We start from the raw sequence: 18,883 nt of genomic DNA, 5'->3' as shown, positions 1-18,883 counted from the left end.
GGGGTAAGAGATTGGGGAGACTGTGTGATGTTATATATGGGAATGGTTGAGAGGCTTATGGGCCTAGGCTCTTACTCTGATATGTGTGTGCCTAGGATGGGCTGTTCCTAAGAGTACTAGGATGTTGTAGTCTGGAAGTATAATAGAAGGGCTGTTGCTTCTGATTGTAGCTGAGATACTGTTGTAATACTGTTATGCTATTGCCAAGCGCACTCTCTCTCTCTGTCTATCTTTGTGTGTGTGTGTGTTCACAGGGAGGAGGACAGCCAACTGATATATCTGAAGCTTACTTACTTGCTCCTGAAACAAGAGATGTGAACCTGGCACACCTGAGACTGGCTAAAGCTGAGAAAGCTGTTCCCTGTTGATATGATGTAGGGGCGGCTGTAGCTTAATCCATTGCTTCATTCCTAGATGAGAGGTTGTTGCTAGGTGCCTGTACCTGGGAGGCAGCAGGTTACCTGGAATAAGAGAAGAGCTACTGTTGTGTATAAGACTGTAGCTGGTATGCTATTGGTCCTGAAGCTATAGCTGTGATGACAGCATACTGGGGATTGGCTATAGCTAAGATGCTGTTGCCCAGGATTGTGGCTGAGCTGTTAGTGTATGCAGGACTCTAGCTGGGCTGCTGCAAAGCCTACAGCTATGGCTCTGGAACTCGTAGCTGAGAGGCCATTTCCTGATAACATAGCTGGACCACTGCTATATGAGGGCTATAACTAAGACTCGGTTGCCTAGGAGATGAGTAGCTGTTCCTTAGGATGCTTGTCTGGGAGATTGGATGCTACCTGAGAAGGGAACTGATCTGCTGTTGGAGCCAATCTACTGTTGTGCTTGGGTCTGTCCCTGTGCTGGGTCTGTGGCTGACTGAGTGGGGGATGGGGTGTGAGTCCTGCCTTGAGGCCTGGGAGATGCCAGGAGCCCTAGACTGGGCGGGGGCTGCTGCTCTGGGGAGGCCTCAGCAGCTGCTCTGCTGTGGAGCTGGGAAGCCTGTTTTCATTACTGTTTTAACTCTTTTTTTAACCTTGTTTTTCTCTCGGCTGCACTTTCGCTCACTCATTAATTTTGGTATTTTTCTCACGGTGCCTCAGCCCCTGTCACGGCTGCCATGGCAACAGGAGGCAGTGTGTGTGCACAGAGCCAAAATATCTGATCAAAAAATAACCAAAATAAGCAAACACCAACATGGCTGTGCTGGGGGCTATGGCCAAGGGAGAGCCAGTGGCTCCGGTCCAGGAAACCCTCAGCTCCTAGGGGACCTGTTTTGCTCTTCCATCTACCCCATGGAGGCTTGGCTGAATGTTCTGATAGCCAAGAAGGCCCCTTCCCCAGGCACCCCCACATGCTCTCTTAGGGTTCCAAGATTTCCAATGGTCTCTGCCCAGGAGGCTTCTTAGCCTGTGGTGGGAGAGGGCTGGAGTATATCCTAGGAGCATATATATGAAACTTCTGAGGAACTCCACACCTTCCCCAGACATATGCATCTGCACTCATCCATCTAACTTTTCTGCCTTAGGCGTTCTCTCCCATCTCTGCTCTCACTCCCACTTGGCCACCTCCACTTTCCTCTTTTCATACCCTAACATCCTGATGAGATAGATAGAGAGGAGCAAGCTGCCAGCCTCCAGGCTTATCCCCAACTCTTCTGTTGAGGAGCTAGGGAAGGGTCTCCACAAAAGTTCCTGATCCTCCTGGCCTCCTTTCACTCTCTCTATTTGCCAGAGGAGTTTTCCAAACAGCCCTGAACACTAACACCCTCCACTTCCTCTCCTATTTCCTAGTATCAATGCCTTCTAGTCTTCTGGGGCCTCAAGTGAGGTAAAAGGAGAGGCCCTCATATGAGGTAGGAAGGGGCAGAGCTCTGCAATGCTACCTATCTTCCTTTCATCACCTCCAAGGAGGAATCTGTAGAAATTGAGAATAGAAATTTGGGTAACCAGAAGGAGCCTCCCAGCATCACTGTCGGAGCCTCAGTCACATCATTCAATCAATCTCTGTTCTCTGTTTCTGCTGCCCGTCAGCAATGACAATATTAATCTCACCCCATCTCCCCCACTCTCTAAAACTCACCTCCTGCTCCCTACTTTCTATTCCTAGCCCCCTCCAAGAGCAGTAGTGGCCTTGGCCTCCTGGCAGAGCCTTCCCAGCTGTTTCCATGGAAACTGGGTAGGCTGTGCAATGCAGGAAGAAGAGGGGAGGCAGGAATAGGGAGAAGGGACTATACCTTATGGGCAACCCCAGAAGAAAGGACATAGACACTGACAGAAGAGGGAGCAAGCTGCCCATTCAAATGGAATGTGGGGCCCTGGTTTGGGGAGGAGACACAAGAGATAGCAAAAACTTGGTAGTCTGTCCCCATATGGTTTTTACTCTTGTTGCCTCTGAGAAGGGTATAAACAACCATCCCCTCTCCTAGCACAGAGAAGAGGGTTTTTCCTCCCACTACCCTACAGTAATTTTTTAAAAGACCATTAACCGATCTGAGATGGATGTAGTCTTTAGAAGCCACCAGTTCCTATGATAGGGGCCATGGGATTCCAAGAGTTCCTTCCCCGTGGGCCATAGCCCCGCCATGGCCCTGAGGCACGGGAGACTGGGCAGCCCCGGAGACCCGGTGGCCGTGGCTGACCCTGTGGCGTGCAGTCCTCAAAGGCCCCATTCATCTCTGGGGGTTGAAGGCGCCTTTGTCCCTGGCGGGGCAGTGGTGTAGGGGGTTGCCGACTCAGAAGGAAGGAATGTGTCTGGAGAAGTTGCCCTTGGGGCTTCAGTCTCAAGGCCCCCACCAGATCCCCATCAGGACCCTTTGATGACCCCAGCCCTTTCTCCTGCAGATTCCAGCAGCCTTCTCCCTTCTGGTGAAGGTGGGGCCTGCTGCAGCACGGGGAAGCCACGATCCACACCTCCCGCGCTCACTGGAAGAACTGTTTCTAAAACCGGGAGCTGTCCAGCACCCCAGGTCCTGACCGGCCGCTGATTCATAGCTGCCTTTGGCAAAGGTGAGCTCAGGCCCAGAGCTGGGAGTTAGAGAGCTCTCGCCAATCCGGACTAAAACCACAAACCACATCTTGCTTGTGTGGATTTGGATGCTGCTCCTGCTGCGGGGATCTGCCAGTGCTGAGAATTGACCCAGGGAATGACCTGTTCTCTGAACTCATGTCTCTGAACCAACAAACTTGAAAGAAAAGTATTCCGGCGCTACTTTCCCTCCCCCAACCCTCCAATCTCTCACTATGCCATACTTTTTGTTTTCCTCTCTCTTTCTCCTCCCTCCTCCTATCTCTCTCCCTGCTGGGTTGGGGGCTGCTGAATTATCATTTCTCAGCTCTGCTAATGTGCTCCCCGCTGCGGGGAGGGATCATAATTCTGGGAGATGATTAAGTTTCAAATTGTTTTTCTTTGTGTTGTTGAAGATGAAGCTTTAATATTGTCCCTCCCCAGATAGGGGGCCTGGCCCGGCCCCAGGTGCCTGCCCCCACCCCACCTCTTCCGCTCCTATAGGTCTGGACTGAGATCTTGTCCCCTGGGGTCTTCTTCTCACAGTCTCAAGTACTGAGAGGCATCGACTTACCAAAGGGGAGTACAGATAGTGCAGCAGAGAAAAACACTGGTTCTCAAGTTATATAAGTCAGAACTCAAGTCCCTAATTCTGCCACTTATTACCCATGTGACCTCAGATGAGCTATATGAGCCTCAGTTTCTTCATCCACTAATGGGAATATTATAATTACATAATAGGGTGCTTGGAAGGATTTAAAGCAATAACGCATGAAAAGTGCTTAGCATAGTAAATGTTAGTGGTTATTACTACATACATACATACCCCTGTGTCTTCTTGCCTCCCCCATTCTTCCTGACTTCATTGCTCAGTAAATGTTCCTCTATACTCACTATGATCCTATGCAGTAGAGATTTAGTTACCCAAGAGTAAAAAGGCTGATTTTCTTGCTTACCTGTCCCTCCCACGCACCTTCATTTACCTCCTTCCTTCTTTTCTACTTATGTTCATCAATTATACTCCCACCTACTTTAAACCATCCCTTCATTCTTCCCATTTTTCACTGCGACTCATTGCTTCACCTTGGTTTTCAACACACACACACACACACACACACACACACACACGTATTTTCTACCTCATTGTTTATCCCTTTTGGGGCAATCATAGAGGGGAAAGGGATTGAGTCTCCAATCTAGATTCAAGAATTTTGAATCATATTTTGTGTGTGTGTGTGTGTGTGTGTGTGTGTGTATGTGTATGTGTGTGTAAGTGATATGAGGGAGCTTGTATTAATATTAAATAATAAGCCTATAGCAGACTTCTGATCTCCCACATTTGAACGGAACGGTGTGTTTGCTTTTTGTATTCTCTGTGCGCAAATTACACAACTTTTGAACAAGCAATTCTGTTTCTTTGCCATCTACCTACCTGCTTGCTCTCTACCTCTGTTTTGGCTATACTCTGAATGAGAACGTCTACTGCTTGTCAGTAAGAGGCTGATTTATGATATGCCTTTTTAGAGGGTTGCTATTAGTTGGAATTGACTCAACAGCATGGGTTTGATGGGATTATTTTTTTTTCTTTGCTCTACTGGCTTCCCACCCTTTCCCATACTACCATACTGGTTTCCCTCCTAGTTTATCTAAGAAGGAGTCATTTAACAACTCTTTGAAGGTGTGTGTCATTCATAAGGGAAAAGAAACGACTCTAAATGTTTTAAAAAGAAGAAGATTTAATATCATGAGTTAAGTGTTGACTTACTTGTTTGAAGTGTTTATGAAGTGAACTCCCAGAAACCACACCAGAAAACACAGTACATATGCCATGGACAGAGGAGAGGCATCAAAAGTCTGTCATTTCTACCAGATGCTCTGCTACAGAAGGAGGGGCAATCTCCTCCTGTGCCAGTCAGATCTGACTCCATGGTACACAGCAAGGGGGGAAAGGTGCATCACTGGAACTATTACGTCAAAGACTATATCACTATTCAACATAAGAAAATCAATCAATGTAGTATATTCCATTAATAAAATAAAGGAATAAAATCACAGGATTATCTCAATTAACACAGCAAAGGCATTTGACAACATCCAATGCTCTTTCATGACAGAAATGCTCAGAAAAAATAGAATGAAAAATTTTCAATGTGGAAAGGAACATTAATGAAAAATTCACAGTTAACATCATACTCAATGGCAGGAGGCTTAAAGATTTCTCCCTCTGATCAAGAACAAGGCAAAAATGCTTGCTTTAACTACTGTTACTCAACTTTATACTGAAAGTTCTAGCCAGAGTAATTAGGCAAGAAAAAGAAATAAAGGGCATCTAAATTTGAAAGGAAAAAGTGAAACTATCTCTACTGACAGATGGCATAATCCTATATATAGAAAATGCCAAAGATTCTTCAAGAAAGAGCTAAGAAATGTATTCAGCAAATTTACTAGATACAAGACCAAACACACACACAATTCATGTTCTATACAATAGCAATGGAGAATCTAAAATTAAAATTAAGAAAAGTTCTATTCACAGTAACATCTTAAAGAATAAAGTATTTAGAAAGAAATTTAATCAAGTAGATTGGACTTGTAAACTGAAAACATAAAATATTGTCAAACAAAATTAAGACTTAAATAAAATAGAAATATATCACATGTCCACAAATTGAAATAGTTAATATAGCTAAGATATGAATGCTAACCCAAATTATCCATGTTGTTGTTGTTATGTGCTGTTGAGCCACTTGTAACTCATAGTGACCCCTATGTACAGTATCTCTGAACCCTGTCCTGTCCTGAGCCAGTCTCACTAATTCTGACACAGCAACTCCCATTGCCCCAGATATTGTATTAATCCATCTCATCCAGAGTCTTTCTCCTATACTGTCCCTCCATCCTTCCCAGCATGTTCTTCTCCAAGGACTTGTCGCTCCTGGCTATATGCCCAAAGGATGTGAGACAGAGCTTCAAAATCCTTGCCTCCAAGGAGAAACTTGGTTTCATTCTTTCCAAGACAGACTTACTTGTTTTCTTGGCAGTCCATGGTATGTTCAAGACTCGTCTCCAGCATCACAACTTGAAGCATTCCTTCTTCTTCTGTCATCCTTAGCCATTGTCCACCTTTCTGAAGCATAACAAGTAATTGCAAAGACCATGGTCTGGATTAAGCACACCTTAGTCTCTAGACTGACACCGTTGCTTTTCAGCACTCTAGAGAAGTCCCTGACAGCAGATTTTCCCAGTGCAATTCATCTTTTTATTTCCTGACTGTTGGAATGTTGATTGTGGAGCCAAGTAAGTGGTAATTGTTAACAACCTCAATCTCTTTTCCATATCATGGTGCTGCCAATTGGCCCAGTGGTGAGAATCTTTGTCTTCTTGAGGTTGAGCTTCAATCCATATTGAAGACTACAGTCCTTGACCTTCAGGTCCTCCTCAGTTTCAGCAAGCAGAGTTGTGTTATCTGTAAAACACAAGTTGTTGATGAGTTTTACTCTAATCCTGATGCCACATTCCTCCTTATAAGGCCCAGCTTCCTGAATTATCTGTTCAGCATTCAGACTGCAAAGTATGGACACAAGATGCATCCCTGATGTACTCCTCTCCTGATTTTGAACCATACAATGTTTCCCTGCTCTGTTCTAAGTACTGCTTCCTGGTCCAAGTATAGGTTTTGCATAAGCACAATCAAGTGTTCTGTAATTCCCATTTTCCTCAAGATTAGTCACAATTCATTGTGATCCGCACAGTCAAATGCCTTTCATAGAAATATCCTATCTTTCCACGTCAACCTCCACTACCCTGACATCAGAAGAACTGATGGTACCTGGTAAAAATGTGTAACAAAACTAATAATCATAAAAAGGGCCTGATTTGCTGATCTGCTAGAGATTAGTAAGACACCTGATACTATAGCCGTTAGTAACACTTTGAGCCTGACACTAAATTCATCCTGTGACTCAACTTTCAGTCAACAATAGGTGGGTCAATAAAGTGAGAAAAAACGTCAGAGTGGTATCTGAGAACAAGCAATCATACAAAATTAAAAGGACAGTATTTGCCTAAGAAAACTCAGCAGGCAGGATGAAATAAGATAGAAGGATGGAAACCAGCATCAGAAAAGTGGGAAGAGTACTGTTATAATATGGGGATGGTATTAATGTTATAAAACAAAATGTATGTGATGATTTTATGGAAAATCAATTTGCTTTGTAAATTTTTACTCAAGATATTGCTTTCTCCCACGAACATATAATAAAAAGAAAAAAACAGATGTTGGACCTTATATCACATATGGAAATTAACTAAAAATATATTAAACACCTAAATGTAAAAACTGAAACAATAAAACACTTGAAATAAAATATAAAGGCAGTGATTTAGGACTTAGAGTTTAACAATGAAGTTTTAGATATGGCACCAAAGTGTGAGTAACAACATAGACAAATGGGACTTTACCAGAATGAAAACACTTTTAACAAAGGCTTTATCAACAATGTAAAGAGACAACGTAGAGATTGGGAAAAGATTTTGGGTAACTATAAATCTCATAAGGGAGCTTTAGTGGCCTTGTGAATAAGAAGTTGTGCTGCCAATCCAAAGGCAAATAATTTTAATTTACCAGCAGCTCTGCAGAAGAAATATGGGCAATCTTCTCACATGCCATTGAAAAACAGCCTCTGAAAAATAGCTGGAGGAAACCATCTATAGAAAACTCAAGCAAGACCCACACCTCACACCATGTACAAAAACCAACTCAAGATGTCTCAAAGACCTAGAAATAAAACCAAAGACTACAGACTTCATCAGAGAAAAGCAAGGAACAACTTTAGAAGCCCTAATTTACAGCACAGACAGTCTTCAAGCATAATGAAAAACCTAAAGCCAGGAGAGGATAAAATAGATGATTGGGACCTTCTAAGAATCAAATTCCTATGCACATCAAAAATCTTCTCCAACAGGGTGAAAAGAAAACCCGCAGACTGGGGAAAAATATTTGGCAATGATATATCTGATAAGGGACTTAGGTCTAAAATTCATAGAATACTCCAACACCTCAACAAGAAAAGGTAAACAGCTCAATCACAAAATGAGCATAAGAAACAGTAAGTGGTTAAAAGTGTCTAGTGTTGCTGCTGGAGTGAGATGACATCTCATAGTTGTTTTGATTTGCATCTCTCTGAGAGCTAGGAATTTTTAACATTTCTTCATGTGTTTGTTTGCCATATGAATGTCTTCTTTAGTTAGGTATCTGTTCATGTCCTGCGCCCATTTTGCAATTGGGTTGTTTGCCTTTTTCTTGTTGAGGTGCTGGAGTATTCTAGAAATTGGGAGGGAGAAAATTATGCAACAATGAATGAATTTTTTTTAAGTGAACCAAGGGGTAAGTAGGGAAGAAAATGTGTAACAATGAGTGAATGAAAATCCAAGTTTTCTATAAAATTTTGTTAAAATAGTAATTTAAAAGAAAAATAGTTGTGTGTGGTCATTGTCAGTGCCTGGGATGCACTGGGTTTACTGAACATGCTACGTGACCTCTGGGTTCATGTGCTCATCCCTGTAGGATTTTTGACTGGATATTATCCAGACAAAAGGAATGATGAAAAACTAACTGCCTTCTGGAACAAGAGTATGTTATATAAAAGAGAATTGAGAGACAATGAAGAAGTTACTTGGAAGTAAAGGCTGTGGCTGAATTAGAAAATATTCACATTTCTTAAATTGTGAAAAAATAAATGACATATATTATTTAAAAAAAAAGAAAAAGATAGCTGAAGGGTCAGCTATGAATTGGCTCTGAGTCTACAGCAATAAATGAAAACAATTTATCTATTAAGAGTTTAATATCTTGACTAGATAAAGAATACCTACAACTGAACATCAAGATGATCAAAATGACAACTCACTGAAAAATAGGCAAAGGACTTGAATAAGTATTTCACTAAAGAGTAGATTCAAATGTGAAGATATTCAATGTCATTAGTAATTGTTGTTGTTAAGTGCTGCCCAGTCAAGTATGTCTCATAGCGACCCCATGAACAACAGTTCTGAATCCTGTCCTATCTTTTGCCATCCTCATCATCCCTCACATACTCAAGCCTATTGCAGCAGTCACTGTGTCAATCTATCTGGTTGAGGATCTTCTTTTTCACTGACCCTTCACCTTTCCAAGAATGATATCTCTCTCCAAAGAACAGCCTCTTCCTGAATCATATGCAAAATACATGAGATGAAGCTTTATCATTTTTGCCTCCAAAGAACACTCTTGCTGCATTTTCTCCAAAACAGATCTGTTTGTTCTTTTGGCAGTCCGTGTAATACTCAGTTCTCTTCAACAATACAACTCAAAGGCACCAATTCTTCTTCTGCCGTCCTTATCGTACAGCTCTCAGATGCATAACGTTGTTGTTATTGTTGCATATCATAGAGTTGGAACCAACCTAGAGCTGAGCCTCCAGCAGGTTTTCAGAGGCAGTTAATCACACGGGATGAGATTGCCCATCCTTCTCCCATGAAACAGCTGGTGCCCTCAAACTGCGTGCCTTCAGGACTGCAGTGCAGCTTCTTGCCACGAGGCCACCAGATACATAATAAGTGATTGAAAAAAAGGATGGCCTGAATCAGGTGCACCTAAGTCCCCAAACTGACATTATTGCTCCTCAGTAATTTGGAGTAGTCTGACTGTAGACTTTCCAAAGCAATACATCTCCTAACTCCTGCTACCATGTGTGTTGATTGTGGATCCAAGTAAGATGAATTCATTTTAATCTTTTCGCCATCAATCATGATGTTACCTGTTGGTCCAGTAGTGAGAATTTTTGTTTTCTTAATGTTGACATTTAGCTGCTCCATGAGAAGAAGATGGGCATTCTTCTCCAAGTCAGTGGAGGGTCAGCTATATGTCAGTACTGACTCAACGTGACACCACAATGTTATTAATTAGGTTGGCAAATCAAAACCACAGTGAGACACCACTTAATCCCCATCAAAAAGTCTGTAATAAAAAAACCCTGAGAAAAGAAAGTGGATGTGTTTCCTTGGGAAAATCTGCAAGCAAAGACCTCTCCAAAGTGCTAAAGGGCAAGGATGTCAGTTTAAAGACTAAGGAGGATCTGACACAAGCCAAAGTATTTTCAATTATTTTGCATGCATCTGAAAGTTGGACAATGAGTAAGGAAGACCAAAGAGGAGTCAATGCCTCTGAATCATGTTGTTGGTGAAGAATATCAATTATACTATAGAATGCCAAAAGGTTAGATAAATCTATCTTAAAGGAAGTCCAGCAGAGTGCTGTTTAAAGTGAAGGATGGGGAAATTTCATTTCACATACTTCAGTGCCAGTTTTCAGAAAAAGGCATCATGCTGGGAAAGCTGGAGGGTCTGCAGAAGAGAGGAAGACCCCCAGTGAGATGGATTGACATAGTGACTGCAGTAATGAGCTTGAGAGTGAGGAAGATTAAGAAGAGTGGCCTGGGATCATAGTTCAGATCTTTTGTTCACAGGGTCACTGTGAGTCATAGTTGTCTCTATCGCAACAATAATCTTAGGCTAGGGAGGCTAAGCCTAGGCTCTTAGCCTAGGGAGTCAAGGAAATGTATTCTAACTTTCTAGTCTCTGTAAAGCACGAGAAGAAAAAAGGATGGAAGCTGATACACTGTATTCAGCACAAACTTGGATCCTATCATTCAGGAATTCAGACTAGAGAGGATAACCCCAAAATCAATGCAGAGTGAAAAGATAAATTAGAAGGTGTCTGTGGGTGGCACTGCTTCAGAAATATGAGGTCTGAGATCATAGTCCCAAACTGATTCCTGACCTAATTTGAAGTTGTGGAAGTCAGGCCCTCCTAATCATTGAAAGGCTGGAGGCTGTCAGTGCTCTGGGAGAGATGGGAAAAGACGAGACCATGGCCCAACACTGACAGTTCTCACCTGTTGGAAAGGACTGTACAGAATAATCCAAGACCCTGAATGCAGCTCCAAGGAACAGGCCTACCCACAGTGACAGTTTCTCCCTCCTGATGGCTAGTTTTGTTCCTCTGATCCTGTGTGGCTCACCTACCAACTGCCTCAAGACCATGGTTCTATAATAAGCCCCCAGCACCACCACAAGGAGAAGCAAATACAGAGGGGAAAGACTTGAACTGGGCTCATCTCTCTAGCTGAAAGATCTGGGGCCTAGGAGTGTTCTGCTAGAGGACGTCGAGGAACTGGCACCTTCCAGATGCTTGTAACTGCTCCCTTCTGCAATTCCAGATGTTCTGGCATCTTCTCCCTTCTCTGACTCCAGGAATCAGGATCCAGGTTCAGATGATTTGAGGAAAAAAGAAAAGTGATAACTTCCAATGGTCAAAGTGGTTTACAAGTCAACTCATTGATCCAAACTTAAATCCATTAAGTATGTAAGTGTCAGGAAATGAGGTAGTCTGGCATCACCTCAGAGGTTGAAATGGAAGGTAGTATAGGCAGGTAGCTAAAAGCTCAGCCTTAGGACCTCTGACCTGGTTCAACTTTTTCCTAGTTGTGTACCTTTGGACAATTTACTTAACTCTCTGAGCTTGTTTCCCTATCTGCAAAATGGAGTAATAATAATAAACTTAAATTTGTAAGTCAGTTGTGAGAATTGTTTGTTGTTATGTGCCATCGAGTCACCTGTGACTCATAGAGACCCTATGTATTACATTTCTGAAGCCTGCCCTGTCTTGAGCCAGTCTCGTGGTCTCTGACACACCTACCCCCATTACCTTAGTTACTGTGTCAACCCATCTCCTCGAGGTATTCCTCTCCTGTGCTGTCCCTTCACCCTTCCGAGCATGATGTCCTTCTTCAAAAGCCAGTCCCTCCTAGCCACAAAGTATGTGAGATGTAGCTTCGAAATCCTAGCCTCCAAGGAGAAACTTGGTTTCACTGTCTCTAAGACAGACCTATTTGTTTTCTTGGTGGTCCATGGTATGTTTAAGACTCTTATCCAGCACCACAATTCAAAGGCATCAGTTATTCTTCTGTCATACTTAGTCACTGTCCAGCTCTCTGAAGCATAACAAGTAATTGCAAAGACCATGGCCTGAATCAAACACACCATAGTCTCTAGACCGACATCTTTGCTTCTCAGTACTCTGGAGAGGTCTCTGAGAGCGGATTTTTTCCAATGCTATTCGTTTTTTGATTTCCTGGCTGCTGGTGCCAAAAGTGTTCATAGTGGACCTGAGCAAGTTGAAATTGTTAACAACCTCTAACTCTTCTCCATCTATCATGGCGCTGCCAGTTGGCCCAGTGGTGAGAATCTTTTTCTTCTTGATGTTGAGCTTCAATCCATATAGAAGACTACAGTCCTTGACCTTCTGCAGCAAGTGCTGTGAGACTTGAGACAGCTGCATACATAAGCTTTCAATAAATGTTAGCCAATAGTATTTTTGTTGCTGTTACTGATATACTCTATTCTGTGTAACAGACATCTTCCATCTTAATTACCAACATACAGCTGGAAGAATGATATCGTTATCCATGACTAGCTCTAGAACTGTGACCTCTAAGGCTCTGTCTTCCTAAATACTCAGGCTGGTTCTGTTGGTTTCACTGGGTAGCTTACTATGTATGGAGCGGAAAGGAATTGAAATCATGTGAGAAAGGGAGAAATTGTTCACGATCGTAATTGTCTACTTTGGTCTTTTGAGCCTCTTTCCCTCCTTTTCTGCTCTCCTTTCTCTAAACCTCTCAGCTTCATTTAAGTTTTACTGGAAACTTACTATGCATCTGTCACTGTATTTAGATGCTGATGGTGTGGGGTTAAGTAAAGAACAAAAGAACAGAGAGGCAGAGGGGCATCCTTAGCCACCTGGAGCCCCCATTCTACTAGGGCCACAAATAATACAAATATTCAGACAAACAAGAATTTAATTATGGTTATAATAGGTACAGCCAGGGAGAAGTATAAGGAATCATGAAAGTGGATAATGGGGGAACATAGCCTCCCCTATTAATCTATGAGGGGGGAATCAGAGAAGCCAGAGCAGACCTGAAGAATAAGTAGGAGTCAGCCAGCCAAGGAGGGGGAGCACCTCAGGAAGACATGAGTTCCTGCCAAGATGTTAGATGATAACTTTATAGTGTGTTGTCTTGACCAGACATATTTGATTCTTAACCGGGGACTCCCAACGAGATAAATATTTAATGGTGGGATTTTTAAAATGCATGTGACCAGTTGTGAGGGCAGGAGGCCTTCCCAGCAGCTTTCAAAGCAAACCACATGGCTAGGAGGCCCAATTCTGGATACATGGTTTGCATATATGTGAAGAGGTAGGAGTGTGTGAACATATGTGACAATGCAAATAAATGCAGAGCTGTAGCTAATTAATTTTGGTATCTGAGACCAGCAGAAGAAACATACTGAAGTCTAGTATGCACCAGCTCATGGAAGATTTGGGTTGCAGCAGAAGAGGACATGGTCACAGGAGCTCGCTGCTGTCTGGTTCCTCACCTCTGACCTTGGGCATCCCAGGTCACTCACCTCTGCCATGTGTCAGGGTCCATTTGCCACCTCTGCTAGAGAAGCACTGGTATTGCAGATCAGAGAGGAGGAGGAGGCGGCGGCAGTAAAATTTACACATTCTTTCAGAAAAACAATATTTAAAGTGCTGGCACCCTCTATATTTTTGTTTCCAAGCTGGATGACTTTTATTAATACTCTAGATGTATGTATGCATGCATATTTGTATGAGAGTGTTGATTTATATGCTCATGACTATCTAAATAGGTGGTGGGGGACTAACTAAGGGTCCTATGAGTTTGGGGCTGATGAACATGTGTGTAGGCACCTCCCCTCCTGCTCTGCCTGTCTCAGCTGCTTTTGTGAGAAGCAGAGGCTGGGATTATCTGCCGGCCAGGGCTAAGTCCCTTCATATTAACAACAGACTGAAAATCTACTGACTGCAACAAGACAAACAGAAATAATAGGCTCACTTTCACCTCCATTGCAAAAAGTAAGTGAAGCCGGGGCCCATTGCAGTGAATGAGCTTCAATAATTTATCCCAGGCACGGATGTGGTATTGACATAAAGCTAATTTAACACTGAGAGTGCCAGAGGAAGTAAGGAGCAATTACGTCCCCACCTCCAGCATGGTCGCTCTGCTGAGTCTCTCCAGTTCTGTGTGGGAAAACAGGATCCCAGAATGGCCCCTTCTCACTTTGAAAGGCAGTTAACTGCCTGAGCTGTTAGGAACCTTTCTGTTTTCTTCTTGATGATAGTCTAGAATAGAGGCTTCTCACCTCCATCTCAGAATTTGACCTTTGCAATAGTCGAGGAAACATTTCTTAGGTCAGACCAAGGTCTCTTTTTTGTATTGTTCACCAAGGAATCAGAACTGCTGACTTCTCCTAAGGGTTCATGAGGTTGAGTCTTTCAGAGGTGGGGAAAGAGAAGGGACCTGTCGTTGATATCTTAAACAACTTTCCACAACTCATTAACTCATTTGGGTGTTTGCTTTCTCAAAAATAACCCAATTTATACTTCCCCAATATACTTATTACAATCCTACTCTCAATATTAAGAAAAACAAAAACCACCCACCCAAAACCCAAAGAAACCAAAACCAAAAAACCCTCATCACTGGGCCAATACGCAACAACATAAGATGGGAAGATTGAAGTTATAAATTAATTCATCTTTGGATCTGCAATCAATACCCTTATTACCAGCAGTCAAGAGATAAAAAGACTCGTGGGGAAAAGGACCTCTCCAGGGTGCTGAGGAGCAAAGATGCCAGTTCAAAGACTAAGATGCTCCTGATTTAAGCCATGGTTTTTCAATTACTTGCTATGATCTGAAAGTTGAACAATGATCAAGGATGACAGAGGAAGAATCAGTGCCTTTGAGGTGTGGTGTTAGAGAAGAGTTCTGAATATCCAGTGAACTGCTGAAAGAAGATATCTCCAAGATATGTCCTGGAGAAAGTGCAAGCAGGGTGTTCCTTCAAGGCAAAGATGGTGAAGCTTTGGGCATATTGTTAGGAAGGGCCAGTTCTTTGGAAAAAGACATCATGCTTGGAAATGTGGAGGGTCAAAGAAAGAGAGAAAGACCCTCAACAAGACAGATCCTCATAATGACCATAGCTCAAGGATATCAGGGATGGTAAAGGTAGCATAAGACAAGACAGGATTCAGATCTGCTGTTCAAACAGTTGTGGTCATAGTCAACTGGACAACACTTAACAACAACAGAACAATTCTTTCTTCATGTAGTAAAAAAAAACCCCACTTAGTAAACATCTAGTGGTGCAGGGAGAACCAAACAGATTTGATCTTTCCTTCATTGTGGTAACAGTATAGCCTGGGAGTCAGACATTGATAAATAAGTATTCAAAGGAATATATTATCATACATTGTTGTTAATGCTGATTTTTTTCATGTATTTTTTTATACATTCAATCATCAGTTCAATAAGAGAGAATAAAAGTAAGGATTAGCTTTTGAATGGAAAAGGCCCACCAAGTCCTGAAGAATAAGTGAGCTGAGGAAGAAACTGGGCAGAGTCAACTATGAGGTGGGAAGGACACTTAACATGCTCAATGCTTTGTTTCTTGCTGCAAACAAGTGAATAAACTTTACTGGGGTCTGGTGGAAGGAAATATTGGAAAAGAAAGACCTGAGTTCCAATTTTGCCTTTGACACTATTAGAAAAACCCATAAAACTCATGGCCATGGTGTTGGAACCAACTCATAGTTGACCTTCCGGTGGGTTTTCCAAGGGGCTAACTCACATGGGAGGAGAATGGCCGTCTGTCTTGCACAGAGCTGCTGGTGGACTTGAGCCAGTAGGAGGCACCACCTGTGGGTGAGCAACTCAACTCCCTGTCGACTCTGTTACCAGAGTGCCTGCTCGACACTGTGCTTGGGTGGATTTGGACAAGCTGTTTTCTCTTTCAAGTCTGTTACATCATCTATAAAATGGAAAGGATAATATTTCCCACTTAAAAGGATTGTTGTGAAAATTAAGTAAAATAGTGTTCTAAAGTGCTTACCAGAGCTTGTCATATGTTTCAATAAATTATTGTTATTGCTATTATGATTTTTACAGCCTCCAAGTTCTTTATTATCCCCAAGCTTTAGCACAGTTTGTTGCCTCTGCCTGGATCTCATCTCACTTCTCTTACTTCTATTTGTCTTTCAAGTAACAACTAAAATGTATTTCCCTGGAAGGACTTTACAGACCCTTAGATCAGCGGCTCTCAAATGTTAGTGCTTAGAAGAACTACCAGGGAGGGAGTGAGGAGAGTTATTATAAAGTTCCTTAGTGTTGGCCGAAGTGCCATGGTCACGTGAGATGATTACATTAGGGAAACAGAAAGTGAGTAAGAGATAAAATATATTTGCTACTTTTTTGTAAACCTAAAATCATCCAAAAAACAAAGTGTATTTTCAAAAAGAAAATTCTTGAACTTTGCCTGCAGGAGTTTTCATTAAGTAAAGAAACAGAGAACCTGGTCCTAGAATTCATATATAATTATGGTGGACTCTGAATAGGCAAAACAAAACGGAAAAAAAAAAGTTGGAGGACTCACACTTACCAGGTTAACTATAAAGCTATACTAATAAAAATAGTGTGGTACTGCCACAAGGTTAGATATATAGATCAGGGGAGTAGAACCGAAAATTCAGAAATAAACTATTATCTATGGTTAATTTATCTTCAACAAGGATGCTAAAAACCATTAAATGTCAATAATGTCTTCAACGAATGATACTGGAGTGGTACCGGAGAGGGGGTTCTTAACGCAAAAAAAGGAAATTGAACTACTAACTCATATCATGTAAAATAATTAGTCTACTATGGCTCAATTAGGTAGCTCTGGCCACTGAGTGACAAGAAGTTGTGCTGCAATCCTGAAGGCACGCAGTTTGAATCCACTAGGTGCTCTGTGGAGAAGGATGGTCATTGTCCTCCCGTGTGATCAACTGCTTCTGTAAACCACCAGAGGGTCAGCTATGGGTTGAGTCCGACTCTACAGTACACAGCAACAGCATGATTCAACTGACTGGAATTTAGATGACATCAAAGAAAGATACATAGTTTAATGAATTGTCAGTTCTTATCATTAACATAAAAATGAAAAAATTTGTGCACCAAAGGATACTACATAAAGAAAATGAAAAGACAGCCTACACAGTGTGAAGACATGTTGGTATATAAGGATTTCATACCCAGAATATGTAAAGAACTTCTACAATTCAACAATAAAACAATTACATTTTAAAAATGGGCAAAAGACTTGAATAGACAGTTCTTCAAACAAGCAGCTTATGTTGACCTTCAGCCATTTAAAATTCAACTCACTGCTGTTGAGTTTGAGTCAGTGTCAACTCATAGCTTGCTCTCCAAGGACTTTTCAGAAGCTGTAAATTGTATGACAGGAGTTTCCCCACCTTCCTTACAAGGAGAAGCTGGTGGTTTCAAAATCGTGTGTCTGGGTTGGCAGTGCAACTCCCTACCCACATTAACCATTGCTTTTGTTGTTAGATGCTGTTAGATTGAGTATGACTCAAAACAATCCTGTGAACACCAGATCTGAATCCTGTCCTATTCTGTGCCATCCTTACCATCACTGATAGATTTGAGTTAATTGCTCTCTATTCATTGTGTCAATCCATCTTGCTGGAGGTCTTCCTTTATTTCACCTATCCCAGCATGATATCACTTTCCAAGGAAGAGCCTTTCCTAGCAACATGTCCAAAGTGTGAGAGATGGAGTTTGCCATCCTTACCTCCAAAGAGCACTCTAAGACATATTTGCTTGTTCTTTTTTGGAGTCCATGGGATATTCAGTACTCTTTTTCAGCAACACAACTCAAAGGCATCAATTCTCCTTCTGCCATTCTTATTCATTGTCTTGCTCTCAGATGCGTAGCAAGATATTGAAAAGACCATGGCATGAATCAGGTACACCTTAGTCTTCAAATTGACATCATTGCTCTTCAGTATTTTAGAGACATCCCTCATAGCAACCTTGTCCAAAGCAATAATTCTCCTGATCTGACTGACTGCTGGTACCAACGGTGTTGATTGTGGATCCAAGTAAGATGAAATCATTAACAGTTTCAACCCTTTTTCCATCTTTCATGATGTTGCCTTTTGGTCCAATGGTAAGGGCTTTTGTTTCCTTACTAAATTATTATTATTAGTTTTTTGTTTTATATTGGTTTGCTTAAGAAAGTTGCATACATTGTATTTCTTTTATATAACTCCTGTTTCACGCATTTCTCTATTCACATTGTGTTTCATTTTATTATTCCCACACATTATGTTTTATAAAGTTAATCACCATTGATCCATGCCCACCATTACCCTACCTTTTCTCCCCCCTCCCCAACATGAGAACATGAGATTTATGTTTGTTCGGAGATAGGAAAGGAGTGGTTGAGGGAAGCGAGAATTACCTTTGCCCTTATTTCTTCACCATGCGAAGTCTCCAAGCCTTTCCAGGTGGAGTGGGGAAGTGGGTGAGTAGATGGTTTTAGTTTCAGATACAAGCCAAGAAGCCATCACAAGTGGTTCAAAGACCCAATCCACCTCCGAATGTCTTCCTGTGCACCCTGAGATGTCAATGGGCTCCCGCCCTCAGTTCTGCCTCTTCACCACAAAGACCCTCTGTCTTGACACGGTCACCAGTAGCGTGTGTTTGCCAAAGACCACAGACAGACGTTTGAAGGGTATGTTCGTGCTGTGGTGCAGGCGAAAACCACAAGCTGTGCTGACGAGCTCAGAGATGACACTGGCTGCCTGCTTGTCATTCTCTTAGATCCCCAGATGACGCCAACACTGTGCCTTCACTCAGCACCAAATAGCCAAGCTGGACTGGGATTTGCTCCAGCCCCTAGGTCAGTGCAGAAGTCAT

At 42.2% G+C, this 18,883-nt stretch overlaps 1 pseudogene; it reads right to left on the bottom strand.

Moving 5' to 3' along the window:
• The window catches only part of LOC102853483, a 21,568-nt pseudogene extending 2,685 nt beyond the window's left edge, over nucleotides 1-18,883 (bottom strand).

This window comes from Elephantulus edwardii, unplaced genomic scaffold, assembly GCF_000299155.1.
Source record: "Elephantulus edwardii isolate Elephantulus edwardi_28Jun2011 unplaced genomic scaffold, EleEdw1.0 scaffold00095, whole genome shotgun sequence".
Classification (NCBI taxonomy): Eukaryota; Metazoa; Chordata; class Mammalia; order Macroscelidea; family Macroscelididae; genus Elephantulus; species Elephantulus edwardii.
Note: the sequence above shows the minus strand (reverse complement) of the source record. Positions and strands in the feature narration are given on the sequence as shown.